Below are 15,778 nucleotides of genomic sequence, written 5' to 3' on the forward strand. Positions count from 1 at the left end.
TCAAGCAGCTCCAAATCTGTGGTCCCTTGGGGAAGGCAAACGACTCCATCACATACAAACATAGCTGGAGCTGCTGGAAGCCCCTGCCCCACCATGGAAACCTGCGATGGAGCTGAGGTTGAGAATGAGTCAAGGGTCAGTGACCAAGCAGACTTGGCATTGCTGCTTGATCACACTGTGCCTGAAGGCAACTCTTCTGGTAAAGGGTTGTGTAAGCCAGGAAGCCTCAGGGCGCAGGCCATTTTGACATGGGTTTTGTGTGGCACATGAAATATACTGCACAAAGGACAGAAACAGGGGCTGTCCTACTTGTATTCAGTATGCGGATTGCTTTTAGTTATCCGTGTACAGATGAAGTGGTTTTGCATTCAGCCATCTGCATGTTTCCACTCTTTTCACCAAAATCCAGAAGCTGCTCTAAGAAAACGAAAGTTTGTGGATGACAAGGAGCATGGACATGAATGACGTGAGCTCTCTGTGATGGAACCAGTGCCACAGCCCTGCAGTACATTTCTGGCTTTGGTCCCAGCTGCAGGGGCAGGCGCAGGTGTCAGGAGACACGTGGTCATTGGCTCACCTCAGGGACTGCTGCGTGCCCTCCGCTCTCCGCTCTCCGCTCTCCGCTGCAGGGATTTCCTCAAGGCACGGGAACAGCATGCTCAGCTCCTGTTTACACGTAAACCGTGAGTGCAGGACTGAACTCCTGCAGGTGCACCTCCACCAGTAGGAGCACAGGGCAGTTACATACGGATCCAGCCTCCGTGTCGGAGGTGTTCTGCGATCCACAGAGGGCTGGCCAGCATTGAGCCCCACTGCCTACAGCAGGGACCTTCAGAACTTTCTTTCTCTTGACTTCTGACTTTGCTGTTTCACTTCCCGATTCCTTCATTCATGTATGGCCCACCTTCCAACCTCAGTTGCCTTCAACTGAGTCTTTATCTCTGGCTCAAGGTCCCCATGCCCAAGACAGGTGCTGTGGTTATAGTATTAGGAGCCAGAAGAAAGACAAGACAAATGTAAAACACCACTAATACCACACAGTATGACCCTGGTCAGTGACCCACAAAGCAACATGGAAACAGGGGACAACTTCCCTCATGGACGACCAGTATGTGAGACAGGTGTTATTTGTATCTCTCTTTTACAGAAAGGAAAAGTAAAGTTTTTGGAGGATGAGCCATGATGGCCCTTGTGTTCTATGGTGTGTTTTTTCTTCCATTTTTGTCTCATGTCTTGGGTTCCAAAGCAAACCAAAGTCTTCCTTAGGCTTCGGGCAGTGCCCCTATCTGAGACCATTCTGAGCTCCACAGAAACCTTTGCCTTGAGTCCCTGGGGCTGAGGATGTTCTATCTGTGTGGTTCATGAGATTATTGCTTCGGGCTTACCTTCACTGTGCCTCAGGGGCCTTTAGTACAGCTAAGTCTGGCCTGTGATATTCACTCGGCAGATAAGAGGCTTAGAGACGTATGACTCTGGGCGCCTTCAGAGGGAACACACACTCTACAGTGTAATGCTGACCTGATTCCGATTGCCTTAAACCCTACCATGGCTCTGCTCTCCTCTGGCCTCAGAGGGCAGCTGCATTTTCAACCCCTGGCTTAAGGACCAACAACTGGCTCAACTGGGGATAGAAGCCAGGGCCTTCAAACACAGCTATATCCCCAGAGCTTTTTTGATTTTTCATTTTGAGACAGAGTCTCTCTAAGTCACCAAATTCCCCAGGTGGGCTCCAACTTGGGATCCTCCTGGCTCAGCCTCCCAGAGTTCTGGGATGATGGGCATGCGCCTCCATGTCCGACCCATTTCCATCTTGATTGGTGGCCTCAGCAACCTGAGACTGGACATGCAAACTCCAATTCCAGTCTGTGAGTGCTGGTACCACTGGGCTTCTCTCACAAGGGGTAAAACTCTTCTCTGGGTTTCCAGTGTGAATAGCCAGGCACTAGAAAGTCACAGAAGACCCCAGACTGGGGTCTTATTCCCATACTAATAGCAAACTGACCATGAAATACTTCCTAAAAGAAAATAGCTCAATCTGAGCTTTGAATTATTGGATTTATAAGCCACTCAGTCCATTACGTATTTTATTTTGATTTTTCTGTGGTGAAGCATCCCTGAGACTCCAAGATAACTGCATTATGCCACTTGTTTGAGTGTAGCTCGTAATTTTCCTTTAGCCCACCTGACTTACCCCTTTTCCCTTTCTCCCACCTTTTCCAGCTATGAGTACAGTCCCACTGCCTAGTAAATGCCAAGAAGCTCAGTGAGACGGAAATAAGAACTGATTCGGAGGTCGAGCCCCTTGTAGCAGCACTGCTCATAATTGTCAAGGAGGAGGAGGATCCCAAACATCCATCAAGTGATCAACGGAAGCATACATGTGAGGTGTGAAAACAGTGGGCTATTCTTTCACAGAGGAGAATGAAGTCTGAACACATGCAATATGAATGAATCTCGAGAACATGGTACTACGTGAAAGAAGCCAGACAAAAAAGACCCAAGATCATGACATTTCTTTTATGTTAATTCTCCAAAGGAGGCAAATCTCTATGGAGAGAAAATAGATTATTAACTTGCTGGGGTGTTGAGTACATTTTCAATTCATGCTATTCTTAAAATTCATGACTGGCCTCTCAGCATGTGACCCCATTGTGAGTCGAGGGGCGACTGTATTTTTCTTTTCAGTCACCCTACAATCTTTCCACAGATCCCTTCAGCACCACCACGAGCATCTCTGGACCACAGTGAGGATGTCGTTGCCCAGAGAGCCCTGCCCCAGAGCAGCCCTTCCCCCCACATGGGATGAGGGGAGCCTTCCTCGTGGACAGGAAGTGATAATTCCAGCCTGGCTCTCCTCCTGGATCCCCTTCTTCTACCTCCAAGACCTGCAGGTCTCTGACACAAGCACCAGTCCTCTCCTGGGGACAGTTGGAGGGCCACGTTGGAGGTCTGTGTGGGGGTAATTTGATGGGGGTGGATTGTGCAGCTCTGACCTCAGATACATGTGCCTGCAATCTGCGTGTCCCCTGGAAGAATCCCCCAAGAGGATCTGCTGAGTAAGCTTCCGCCTTGTTGATGCCAGTAACTCCTGTGATCTGCTGAGGCCGTGTAGGCACCTGCTGAGGCAGATGGTGGGGAAGAGGGTGTGCAGCAGCCCTGCACGGCCAGGAGCCCACTTCCGCTTGGGTAATGGAGCAGATATCTCATAGGGCAAACCCAGGCCCTGTGGAGATGCAGGGGTGACCAGAAGCCAGAGGCCCTGCTGTCCGTGTGGTCTGAATTTCTCTCACACGGAGACAGCCAGAATGATGAATGAAACTCCTTTTTTAATTGTCACAAAATATAAATTTCACTCACTATTGTGAAACCTTTTCCTTTTGGGTAGATTTTCTTGAAAATATTCTAGGTCACAGAGCAAGTTTGTATCACACATGTTGCTGTACTCCAGTTTGCTACTGTTTACCTTCTTCCCCTCACTCCCTCTTCTCCCAGGGGCTCCCATGTTTCTTCCCACTGTTCTGTGAGGCTGCTCAGCAGACACAGGGGCTGTCACCCTCTGTGTCCCTCATGGGAGGGTGGCATACCTTGAGGCTGGATGAACCCCCTAACTAGTTCTAGAAAATGATGTTTACCCCTTCTGAGCAGAAGCATGTAAACGCCCACTGGAGATGCTCCGGATTTATTTACCACTGTGAAGAGCAATGTTCAAGACAATGGTTGATCTCATGATAGACATGTGGCAGGAGGAGACATTGATCTCTGTGTTCATCAACTACTGAAATTGGGGAGAGGGAGGTTATGCAGTGTAACTTAGCCTGATCTGACTCACCCAGTAGGTCATACAGCTGAGTCAGAGCAATAGCATTTTAATTTTTCCTCTGTGATCCCTGTCTGTGGGCTTTGAGCAAGTTCCTTAGCCTCTTGTGTCTCTGTTTTGAATTAGGACCTGGATCACAGCGAATTATTGTGGATATCTACCAAGCCCATACAGACAAAGCACTTAAGCATGGCACACCAAGAGCATGTAAGAGGTTTTCTGCCTCTCCAGGATGATATTAGATAATTTCAGGCCAGAAGACTCAATCTTCACTCAAACATAACTTGTCAAAATATTCTCCTAATACAAACTGGTCTCTCCCTGGAAGAAGTGGCAATATAGTATTTGAAATAATAGCCGGTGAATTTTCTCTGTAGTTATTACTTGTGCAGCTTTCTCCCGCTTGGACAGCTCCAACCTATGGAGCTTGATTACCTCAGGATAGCATTGTTACAACCAAAACAGAGAAATGATTTTGAAGCTCACATGTCTCCCACCCGTGCTGCTTACCCAGAGAAGGTATCTGGACACACACTTGGGGAGCACCCCAGCTGGCGCCAGTTGGTTGGTCGTAAGCCTCTTTAGGAAATCAGTTTCCATACAATACCACAGTATTTTGAGAAGACTTTTGTTGAATTAGAGCAAATTTTCTTGCCAAGCTAACAGATTCTGAAACTGACGATTGTTGCGGAGGACTGATAGGGTTAGGGGAGGTTAGATCTGCACCCTGTGGAGAAAGGGTCCCGAGGCTTGCTTTCGCATTCTCTTGGTCTAGGTTTGTGGAAGGAATCTGAGAACAGGTGGAACCCCAGTCTCCAGTTTCAGGTTGAGCCCTGGGGGCAAGAACCCCTCTGGTAAGTCTTGAAAATAGGCCCGATGTCTTCACCACGCCCTCCACAGCTAATGCAGACGATGGCCTCCGAGGTGCACAGAAGTAGAGGGGTCTTACTCTCTGACGGGGCTTCCCAAGCAAAAGTAATTTCCATGCACGGAAAAGCAGAGCTTTAGAAAGGCAAGTTTCTTCTGGGCTTGAAGACAACTGCAAGAAATGACAGCTGTGCTTACCGGACAAAGGCGGTGGGTGTCTCCAGTAATTCTACCATGTTGGTGGTGACCACAGTCACACCTACACAACCTCAGCACCATGTCTGTGTCCTGCGACTGAGACGCAGCTCAGCTGGAAACTGAGCATAGGAAAACACGAAATTCACTGAGATTTTCTCAAACACTCCAGGCAAGAAACACTTAAAAGGAAACTTGGGTCATATAGCTTAGTAGATAAAGAAGTTTCCATTTCTTCCAGAGCTGAGACTGAGATCTGAGGTTCACACCTCCTCGGAGAAAGTCCAAGGAGTGCTGTCAAATAACATTTTCTCCGTCCTGCTCTGCAGATGTTGAGTTAGCACGTGGGTTCTAGAACCAAGCAAGGCACAGCAGGTAGAATCACCTTTCACATGGCAAAGGAGTGAAGCACTGCTTACAACTGGTAGCGGACCACCTTCAATTATATTTTCGTGTGCAGTCAGCTTGCAGGAATAGCTCGGAGCTCGAGGATAATGGTGAGCTACTGCTGCTGACTGAGGCCTTGGTCTGCACCAGGGTCGGGCTCTGCACGTTGAATCCTTCGTCTCTCTGCAACGTCACAGATCCACAGAAAGCTCTGACTACGCATGTAAACATTTACTAGGTCTCTGATAGAGATAGTCCTACAGAAAGTGCTGAATTCTTGGGTACATTTGTAGAATGGGCTATAAATGTTGATAGCCTCGATACTATATCACAGATGAAGATGTGGTTGATAGAAGCTTGGAGGGAGAGCTGGTGAGGAAGAAAAGGAAGGACAAGATATTGGAAACTCAGGTGTCTTTACATTAACACAAAGCCTGGTTCCATCAGCATAAGTAAGGGCTGATTGGAGGAGGAGCAACAGCAAGAAAGACCTTGGCATCTTGAATGGAATGATGAGCAGCATGTGCACATGACCTAGAGGCAACCCCTAGTCCCTGGGGGAGAGGACAGGTGAACGAAGAAAATCCTCATCTGTCACAGATGCAGAAATTGCCTAAAACTGATGAAGGGCAAAGACAGGCACAACCTGGTTATGGCATCTGGGACGACAGTGCTGGAAAACTGAAGGCTAAAATCATTAAAAAGAGGTTTGCTTGGGAAAGGGAACTAAAAGTAGGGAGAGCTAGTAAAGAAACTAAACTCACCATTAATGTGTCTGTAATATATGATTTATGTCATATGTATTCACAAAAATTTAAATATATTTTATAGAGGGATAAAAACATTGATTTGTAAGAGTCTTAACCCAAATTGAAAGTGCTGTTTCTGGAAGTTTAAATTTTGCTTTATTCAGGATTTCCAACATATTCAAATATTCCAAGTTAATATTCCAAAATATTCAAATCTTTTTCAAATTCTCTCGTTTTTTCTTTCCCATTGAGTTTGTTTTTTGGAGTAGGCTTACATGGAGCCAAAAACCCAGTGATTATTTTTTTAACCTGGAAGTCACATTCTCTACAGTTTCTGCTACCACCGCCCATGCCAGGCAAGAGGGTCTCAGAGCCCAGGGGACCAGAGCCTGCCCTGCCCTGCCCCTGTCCCCGGGCAGCTGTGGCTTTGCAGAGCCAGGGGAGCCTGGCCATGGACGGCCGAGTGCCAGGAAGCCCTCCAGGGCTGCCTGTGCCCCAGTCTCGATCAGATAAGCCAGCGACCTTTCGGACGGCTTTCCTGGTGGGCTCAGGACCTAAGGAGGAAGGAAGAGGCTTTGACAGCTGCGGATGTGGCCACTCTGAGCCCCTAGGAAACGGGGGTGGGCGGCTGGTCGTTGTCTCATCTGCTCTCTGCTGCGGGAACAGAATATCCCAGGGGATCATCTTTGGGGAACCCAGATCGACTTCTTACAGTTTGGGGAGGCCAGGGAGTCTCCAAGAACACAAGTCACACCTTCTCACGGCATCAAAGCACAGCTGAGGTCGCACACCTGTGGGGCGGAGAGGGCAGGGTCCCCTGCAGGGGAGCTCACTCCTCCCCCATCCCCGCCGCTCCCAGACAGGTCCTCAACCCACTCAGGAAGACAGAGCCCACCCGCCTCGTGGCCTCTTAAAAGTCCCGCTTCTCAGCGCTGCCACCATGGCGATTCACTTTCAGAAAGATTTGGAGGAGACATTCGAGCCACCACATGCACCCTGGGTTGGCTCTTTCTTAAGGTCACTTCCTGTGCAGCAGTGGGTAAGGAGGATCTGTGCCAGATCCCCACAGGACAAAGCTGAGTCAGAGGGGTCATCAGCAGAATTGGTTATGCACCGTCAGGAGGTCTTCTGGTCCCTCCTGGACCCCCTGTCCCTTAGAGAGCAGGTGCTATACAACTGTTCACGTTGCACCTCTGACTTCCGCTGTGGGCGACTCTGAAGTCTTTTGCTTGGCCATTGCTCCCTCTCACTCAGACGGGGAAAGTGGCTGCATAGACCAAAGCTTTATTTTCTTCTTTCTGACTCCCTTGAATTCTGCTGGCAGCCCTGGTGGGTAATAAGCTATAATGTTTTCTCAGCAATTAAAACCTTTTGGGGGTCATTTTGAAGGTGTGGAAGTGTGTAGATGAGAAAGGAGAGAGAGGTTATCTTTTACCAGAAGCTACAATTCCCTGAGGAGTTGGCTGACAAATTTTATCTTGAACAGAGCCTGAAAGAAATGGCTCAAATAAGTGTCTTCCCTGTCTACGCTTTATGAGCGCATTTCACAATTTGCTTGATAAAACACAACCCCACACCGCCTTCTGATGCTGTGTATAAGTGCAGGCCCACCTGGTGGACTGATTCTTTAGGTTGAGGTGGCCCTGGGTTAGGATGCTTTCACGAGTTCCCTCTGTGATTCGTACAAACCAACAGGCTTGGGTCTCTCCAGTCTAAAAAAATAGATCAAGCAGTACTGAGTGGTGGTGTACGCCTTTAATCCCACCCTTGTGAGGCTGGGGCAGGGGGGATTGAGGAACATTGCAAGACCCTGTCCCAACAAAAAACAAAACAGGTGGGTGAAACTGAGTGTAACCCAAAACCTCCCTTCCCATGTGTGCATGCAAAAATCAAAGCAAACTTTGCTCCACTTAAAATGAGTAAGCAGAAAAAGGCTTATTATTCCAGGCTCAGGTCCACTGCAACAAAGGATGAGAGAGCTTGGAAGGAGGGAGGGTGGAAGGACTCAAGGCCAAGGCTATGCTGATTGTTCTCACCCCGGGAAAAGGGAACGCTCTCAGGCCCCTTCCCTCCCCAGCGCCTGCAAGTGGGCCCTGATTTCTTCCAAGGTCCCAGCTCAGAGGGAGGCTCCCCTAGAGAAAGCTGAAAGGTGGCTTTTAAATACATTTGCATCTCCAAGGAGCAGAGGAAGAGCTTACAGTGCAAGTTTTCTAATCAGTTCTCTAGAGGAGGGAGGAGGGGACCTCTGGGATCAGACCTCCCACACCTACAATCCCTTCCAGGGGAGTCAGGGCCCAGGCAGGGGGAGCTGGGCATCTCACAGCCCAGAGCCAGGTCACCCTGGCAACAGGCATCTCCGGCTCTCTCTGTGATGATGTCATTGGTTATGGTGTCTAAAGGGGGAAAAGGAATTTCACACTCCGCTGTGTTCAGGGGACTTAAAGACAGTGCTCAGGGCTTCTCAGGGTTGGCTTGGGAGGAGCTGATGTGGTTTTCAGAGATGTGAAAATTAGTGTCTTAACTTTTTGGGGGTTACTATCTGTTCACCAGTTCCCTAGACCAGCCAGAGAGGACCAGAGCTCCGAGCCTGCCTGCCCTGCTTCTCAGTGCGTCTGTGTGAATGGAGGCTTTAGGCTGTCTGTAACATTTCGGGAGGTGTTTGAGTGACAGAAGACTGGCTTCTCCTCATGGGCACCGAGCAGCATAACGGAAACACTTCTACTTATTCTGTGGCTTGTCCACTTGTTCATCGTTTGCTTCCTAGTGGAGCCAGGGAGAATTTGATTGCCTGCACTTTTGAATGAGGTAACCAAAGGAGAGGGGCCTATGCCCCTCCTGCACATTAGTCCCTGCCAAGGCAGTCAGAAGGTCTTTTGCTCAGTGACGGTTGATCCAAAGCTGGGTTCCGGAAGCTGGGAGCCTGCTTCCTTCTGTGAATTTGACAGGCTGCAGGAATGTGTAGCCTGAAGGCCAAGTCCAACTCGATACCTGGTTTGTATGACCCAGGAATTAAGGATGGTTTGTAGATTTCACATGGTTGAAATTAAATGAAAAGAAGACAGCTTTGGTAGCTGTTGAAAATAATATGGAATTGAAGTTTCAGCATCTATGAAGTCTAATCGGAGCCAAGCCATGCTTGGTCATTTACGTGTAATCTATGGCTGCTTTTGTGCTGTAATAGCACTATTAAGCAGGTGCAAAAGGCACTTAAAAACCTTTACTGTGGGACTTTTTTTTAGAGAAAACCCTTGCCAACTTCAGAATTAAGGACACAATTTTTGAAATCTCATTTTCTTTCATTTTTAAGAATCATTTCCATCTCTTTTACTCTGATGTACTGATCCAGCCAATAAAAAGTGAAGGACCCTAGTTTGTCCCTAATACGGTGCTCAGCTCTGACCGTGGGAGACTTAGACACAGTTCACAGCGGGGAATGCGGGGAGTGTGTGCTGTTCTCCACTGTCCTGAAATTCTCCCCTCGGCCCACACTTGTTAACATGGGCAGACCACGAGGTCTAAGCCACCACTCGGGCCTCTTCACGGATTTGCTGTCAGTTGGACAAGCAAGGGTTGCTGAATTGAGACAGGGGAATAAAGGGAGCAAGGACTAACCCGTGGTCCCAGGGAGGTCCCAGGGGACTTTACAGCCTCCAGAGGGCTGGGCGCTGCTTGTGGTTTCCTGACAGCAGGGGATGTGTCAGTTCACTCTTCTCCCTGTGCCTGGATGTGACGTCCTTGTGCCTTTTCTGGGACCATTTCTGCTCTCTGACCTGGGAATCTCCCCCCGACCAACACAGTCTGCTATGAACCCCTTTAAGGCTCTTCTAGCTTTAGACAGCGTCCGCCAAAAAATGTATGCACACTTCAGGAAAAGAAAAACTTGTATAAATATTTCAATACTAAATTAATTGAGACATCATGAGATTAATGCAAGTTACCTTCGGGCTCTACAAGGACCCGAGGTGCTCAGAGTGGTGGCCAGGAGCTTCCACCGGCGAACTGCTGCTCGGGTGGCCTTGGTCATTGGGATTGCTGCACATGCATTTTCAGTCTATTCTCCAAGGGCCGACAATGGTCAGTTTTCGGCCATTATAGACGACACCCTCTAGGGTCCCCCACACGAGGGTAACACCATCTGGGGAGAAAACCCTCATACTATTGTTCTTTCCCTGAAGTCTGTATATATTTTTTGGTGGGCTCTGTGGACATTTCTTTGTGCCTTGTGTATGACCGGACGGGAACCAGCCCTCGGTGATGCTTTGCCTGTGATCGACTCTGGGTTGTTTGACCGTGGTTGTTGAGATGGTGGTCTGTCCACCTCTGCTGTTTCAGGATGTACTCGAGTACCTGTAGCACAGTTGGTGGATAGAGTGTTGAGGAGAGGCCACACAGCCAAAGTCGGTTAGGAACGAGGACCACGCCTCATGTAGCAGCGGGATTGGAGAGACCGGGGCTGGCGGCATCTGTGGACCACACATCCCTCTCCCAGCGTCGGCTCGGGGCTTCCCTTCCTGCTGGTTGCTGCCGTGGGGGCAGCTGTTGGGAGTTTTCAAGAGAAGCAGAAAATGTTCTTTACATGCCGTACTATTAGCATTGGCAACTCTTAAAAACTCAAGAACACAGCGCCGAGCGAACACCATGGAAAGGAGACCGTTCTGCGAGGGACAGCTGGTCACGTTGCTCTCTGTGCTTGAACAGCTGGGGGGACTGTGGACACCTGGAGAACTGGGTGGGATGCTGAGGCTTCAGTTTGTCCTTGGGTTCTCCAACTTCCGTCTCCGTGTCTGTGGTTTACCCAAAGCCGCCATCCTCCGTGCCCTGAGAGCGGACCTGGTTTACTTTACTGAAGAGCCTTAGCGTGATGGCACCTCCATGTCCTGCTCTTCTGATCGTGTGAGGCCCGGCTGGTACAGAGAGGCCAAGCAGAGCTTGGGTTTCTCAGAGACCGTTGGCCTCCCTGATAAGGACCACACTCATTCCAGTTTCCTGTCTTCTCTCTTGGGACACAGCTTCGAAATGCCACTGTGCTTTGAGATAACAAGCCTGCCTGCCTCCTGGCTCCCTGTGTGGCTTGCTGAAGTTCAGGTGCCCAGGCTGTGGGCTTCTTGCTGTACCAGAAGAACATGGCACTGCTGGTTTAAACCATGGTTATTTGGGTTTTGTAGTCAAATGCATTCTGAGCCGTTAGGGCTCTGCTGTCTCTTCAAAATCTGAGCTTGATGTTTCTCCTGTGTCTTTGTCAATCCTAAGCTTTTCTTACAACAACAAAAAAACCATAATAAGGTCTCTTTAGTTTCAAAAGCAAATCAATCAACACTTTTTCTAAAAAGAATCCCTTCTGCAAGTATGTAATATACTCACAACCTGCCATTCCTAAAATGCCTAAGCTCTGAAATCTCCATAACTGGCTGTCACCTTGTAGGGTCATGTAATGAAGTGCTTCCCTGGGGCAGAATGCTGGTGTACAGTGCTACCTCAGTTCACGAACTTAATTTTTTCCATGATTTTGGAAAGGACGGCCACATTTGTGTTTGTGTGAGAGAGATGAGTGTGGTTGTGTTTGTCACCTGATGTAGAGTTTGCAAACAGAAACAAAATTTTATCAAATGCTTTTGTTTGCGAACCAAATTATTTGCAAACGGAAGCATTTGTGAACCGAGGCACTGCTGTATTATTTACTTTTCCTTCACAGGGACAAAATACTCAGCACTCACAATTTAAAGGAGCAGTCTTGGTTGGCTCAGTCTTGGCTCATTGTCGGCTGGCTCCAAGGCAGAAACACACGACTGAGGGACATCACAGAGGAACGGTGCTGAAACCATGGCAGCCACGAAGCAGAAAGTTCAGCGAGGATCTGGGGCAAGAACGCACCCTCCAGGTCATCCCACCACCCCGTGACCAGGTCCCCCCGGGCCCCACCGCCTGGCAGCACATTCAGCTAGGAACCCAAGCACAGATGAATCCGCTGATGAGTACAGCACCCTGTGACCCGCACACCTTCCACACATATGGGGGACACTGTGGATCCAAACCATCACCTGTGGAAGTGGTGCTCAGAAACAGGATGAAGGTGGGGAGGTCAGGCCCTAAGCCTCCCTCTGCGGTCAATGCATCTGGAAGAGCCTGGAAGGACGAGCTGCAGCGTCAGAGCATCTGGGCTGCAGAGCTGGTCCCATGCAGAGATCCACTTGAAGAGCAAGAAGGCACGGTCAGGTCACACTGCCTCCCCCGCTTCTGGTAGCCTAGAGGAGGAAGCGCAGGCCGGCCCAATGTGTGACCCAGTGTTTGCCGCTTTGCTTTTCCTTGGCATACTGTTTGCTTTCGGTGGGGCAGGCACGGCAGGTGTGTGTGTACACTGCCCTCGTGTTACTCTCACACCCTCGCACGGACTTGACCCAGTCCTGGCTTCGGGGGCTTCTGCTTCGGCAGCTCCGGGACTGTAGTCCTGACCACACCTCCAGCGTCATTCCCGCTGTCCTCAGCCCTCAGCAAGTCCACAGCTTGGTCCACAGCCCACTTACCAGTTTCCAAATATTCCTAGCTTTTTGTGTGTGCCCCCTCATTGTGGATTATTTTCTTCCTGTGTTACCCTTGCTGCTCTCTCATCCTTCTGAGTCAAGTTCCAGCCACACTTGCTGTGGAAGCCTTCCTCCTCTCTCCTGAACCAAGGTGGGTTCTCCAAACCACCCCCTGTCCACCAGTCTGTGACAGCACACTCATCACCCGAGGGTGGTTAGCTGTGTGTCACTGAGAGCGTGACTGAGGAGCGCCTCCGGGCAGAACTTGGTGTCCCCCAGAGAAGGGAGGGACAAGACTGAGGGGTGTAGATGGGGTCTGCTGTATGGTGGTTGGACGGCAGGATGTATGGGAAGAATGAAAGAGTAAATGAAACAAAAGCTTGCTGTTGGTGGTAGGTGCTATAAATTACTTTTAAAATTTAGACTTGAGTCATAAGTACATTGCATTTCAGAAACGACAGGGCACCTGATCACTTCAGTGTTAATAACATCTCAAAATGAGCCATTTAATCCAGTCTGGTTAGGGTGCTCTTTGTAGCGCAGTGCCACTTTTTCAGCAGTCACTCCCCAGTACGGTCCCAGACTACCGAGCCAGGCTTGACAGGATGTCACACAGGAAGTGTCCAGTTGGCTGATGGGAGTGCACTGAAGGGAGCTCACAACGTATTTCTTAAACAAAGGAAATGCCAATGGCCCTGCTGACCAGTGGCCATTGACTCCTGTCATTTGTCTTCCTGAGCTAGTGGAACGAATCTCATTCTAAGCCATCTTTTTGACTTCCCGGGCCCGCATCTATGTGCAGAGATATTACAGTTCTGGCTGAGCTGGATTCCTACAGGCTGGGATGTGCTTTGGTTTAATGGTGTGACTCCAACCAAAGGAAACAGGGCCATAAAACAGAGGTGCAGCTCTCCTAACTCATGTCTGCAGAGTCAGGACTAAGATGGTGAGGAGAGGGAAGGAACAATGGGGTAACCTTAGGACCCGGCATGGTCTTCCTTGCTTTGATGAAATGGGTTTGCAGGTGTGACACACTGGGCTGTGGAGATTTGAACTCATTCTCTCTGAAGCCAACTACTAATGTGACGATACATTTACTGTGCTTGCTGATACTGTTAGAGGTTTGGTAATTGGTGTAATTCTCACGATGGCCCTGCACAATAGAAAACACTCCCACCTCCCCCACTTTACAGACGGACAAACAGATCCAGACAGACAAGTAACTCAGCCAGCATCATGCAGCCACCAGGCTCTCAGGAGCGCCTCCGAGGGCGGCTGGTCTCCTCAGTAGCCAAGAGACTTGTATCTTTAGGGCACCACCAAACTGTCACCAGAATTGTCCCCTCCATCTCTCCTGTCCATGTGTCCAAATAAACATTCATATAGGCTCTAGGAAAACATACTTGTTTGTTTTGCTGGATTTTCTCCAGAAATACCATTAAATACGGAACTTTTATAAAGAAAGCAGGATGTGATGTGAACTCACAAGGACAAAGAAAAGGGAGACAAGGTGGCAATGAGAATATCTGCGCACTGCCAAATAGGTGGGCAAGTGGTAACTGACTTCTGCAGACAGACGTGGTTTAACCTGGCTCTGGGGGCAGCTGGGAAGAAATGAACTCCACTGGGCAGAGGTCTGAAAGGTCTCAGGAACTGTGGGGACCATGACAGTGGAAATGGAGGCGTGGGTGCGGCTGACAGCGTGAGGATTCCCGAGAGACACCAGGCCCCTGCTCCTGGCCACCTCCCCGGGGCTGAACAGTCTCCACGGAGATGGGTAAGCCTGGTGGAAACCACAAACTCTGACAAACTACAAAGACTGCTAAGTCAGCCCCCCGGCCACATCGCCCTCCGGGAAAGACAGCCTCCTTACGAGCTCTGTCTGTGGACCCCAATCTTGCAGACTGCTTTTCGGTTTTCTCACCTTGAAATAGGAACAGGAAGCAAAGAGCCCACAAACACTGAGAGCAAACCTCTAAGGGGAAAGGTAGATCAGGAAAGAAAAACAAAGCAAAAATGAACAATGAGAGGGAAGGAGATGAGGTGAAGGCCTAGGGTATTCAACGAGCCCTTCCTTAACATTTTTAGAGAGAGGATTCTGACCGAGAGCACAGCAGTGGCCCACAGCACACCTCCTTTAGGTGAGGACCACACCCGGGGGACAGATGACACGGCAGGTGGCTGAGCAGGTGTACCAGTGGGCAGGTAGCTGCCAGGAGCCTGGAGTAAGGCCCTACCGGTCTAATGAGAGTCCAGAACCCGGGGGGAGACAGGAGGCCTCACACCATGCTTCTCGTGTGGCCGCTGGATATATGGTGGGGAAGGAGGCAGAGCATTGTGGGTAATGCCCCAGGCACAGCGCTTAATGAAGTCTGCAAAAAAGAACTAGGATGGGAACCTGCAGCGCATCTCACTTGTCTCCAAGCTCAATCTCTTCCCTTCTACCCCTCAGCAGGGATTGGAAGCATGGGGAAGGAGCTCATGGAAGGCCCTCCTTATTTGTGCTGGGCCAGCATCCATTCTGCCTTCTTTGCCAGCAGCACCTTATATTCCCTGCAAGGGACTGAAACCCACTGTGGACACCCTTTGGGAATGTCCTGTGGGCCCTGGATCCAGCCCTGTTCAGACTGACCTACCTGTAGCACCCTGCCCTGCAGTTCTCCTGGGGCGAAACTTGCAATTCCCACCATGTCACTGTGGAGGATGGTGAGGACCAGAGCTGAGACACTTCTCAGGGTGCCCCACGCAGTGTGGCCGGGCCAGGACTCCTGCCCAGGAGTGTCTGCTCCAGCCTCTCTGAGTCCCCTTCACCAATTCCAGGAGTACATGGGGACCGCTTACCTGCCCGGGTGGTGGTGTGAGAACTTCATGGGTTTATGTGAAAGCTCTTCATAAATGAAAAACCCCCAACAATTGGACACATGAAAGGGTTTCTTGTTTGCTTGTTTAGGGACAGAGTCTTGCTGCTCTGTAGCCTAGGCTGACCTCAAAATCACAATCTTTTGGCCCCGGAATCCCGAGTGCTGGGATTACAGGTATGCGCCACCTCAGGTGATTACAAATGAAAGTTTTTAGAATTGATAATAAAAATGATAAGCAAGTTAAGCAGCCCAGTGTTTCCATCTCACAGCAGCAGTTTCACCTGATTTATTTCTTCACATTTGACTAATTTTGCCTGATCAGGCTATGATTTTGACATTACCCATTCATTCAGCAGCAGGTTTTCTGAAATTATGTGTGTTGGG

General features: G+C 49.6%; 1 long non-coding RNA gene across 1 annotated transcript; it reads right to left on the reverse strand.

Annotated features, from left to right (window-relative positions):
* Positions 1 to 9,962: 9,962 nt before the first annotated feature.
* On the reverse strand, positions 9,963 to 12,253 carry LOC110348833 (uncharacterized). The gene is made up of 3 exons (XR_002394408.2): positions 12,054 to 12,253; positions 11,730 to 11,869; positions 9,963 to 11,270 (listed from the first exon to the last, which is right to left on the reverse strand). It is a non-coding gene; the product is annotated as an uncharacterized LOC110348833 (long non-coding RNA).
* Positions 12,254 to 15,778: the final 3,525 nt, after the last annotated feature.

This window comes from Heterocephalus glaber, unplaced genomic scaffold (assembly GCF_053883595.1).
Source record: "Heterocephalus glaber isolate CG9 unplaced genomic scaffold, H.glaber_assembly_v1.0 deba00001687, whole genome shotgun sequence".
Lineage (NCBI taxonomy): Eukaryota > Metazoa > Chordata > Mammalia > Rodentia > Bathyergidae > Heterocephalus > Heterocephalus glaber.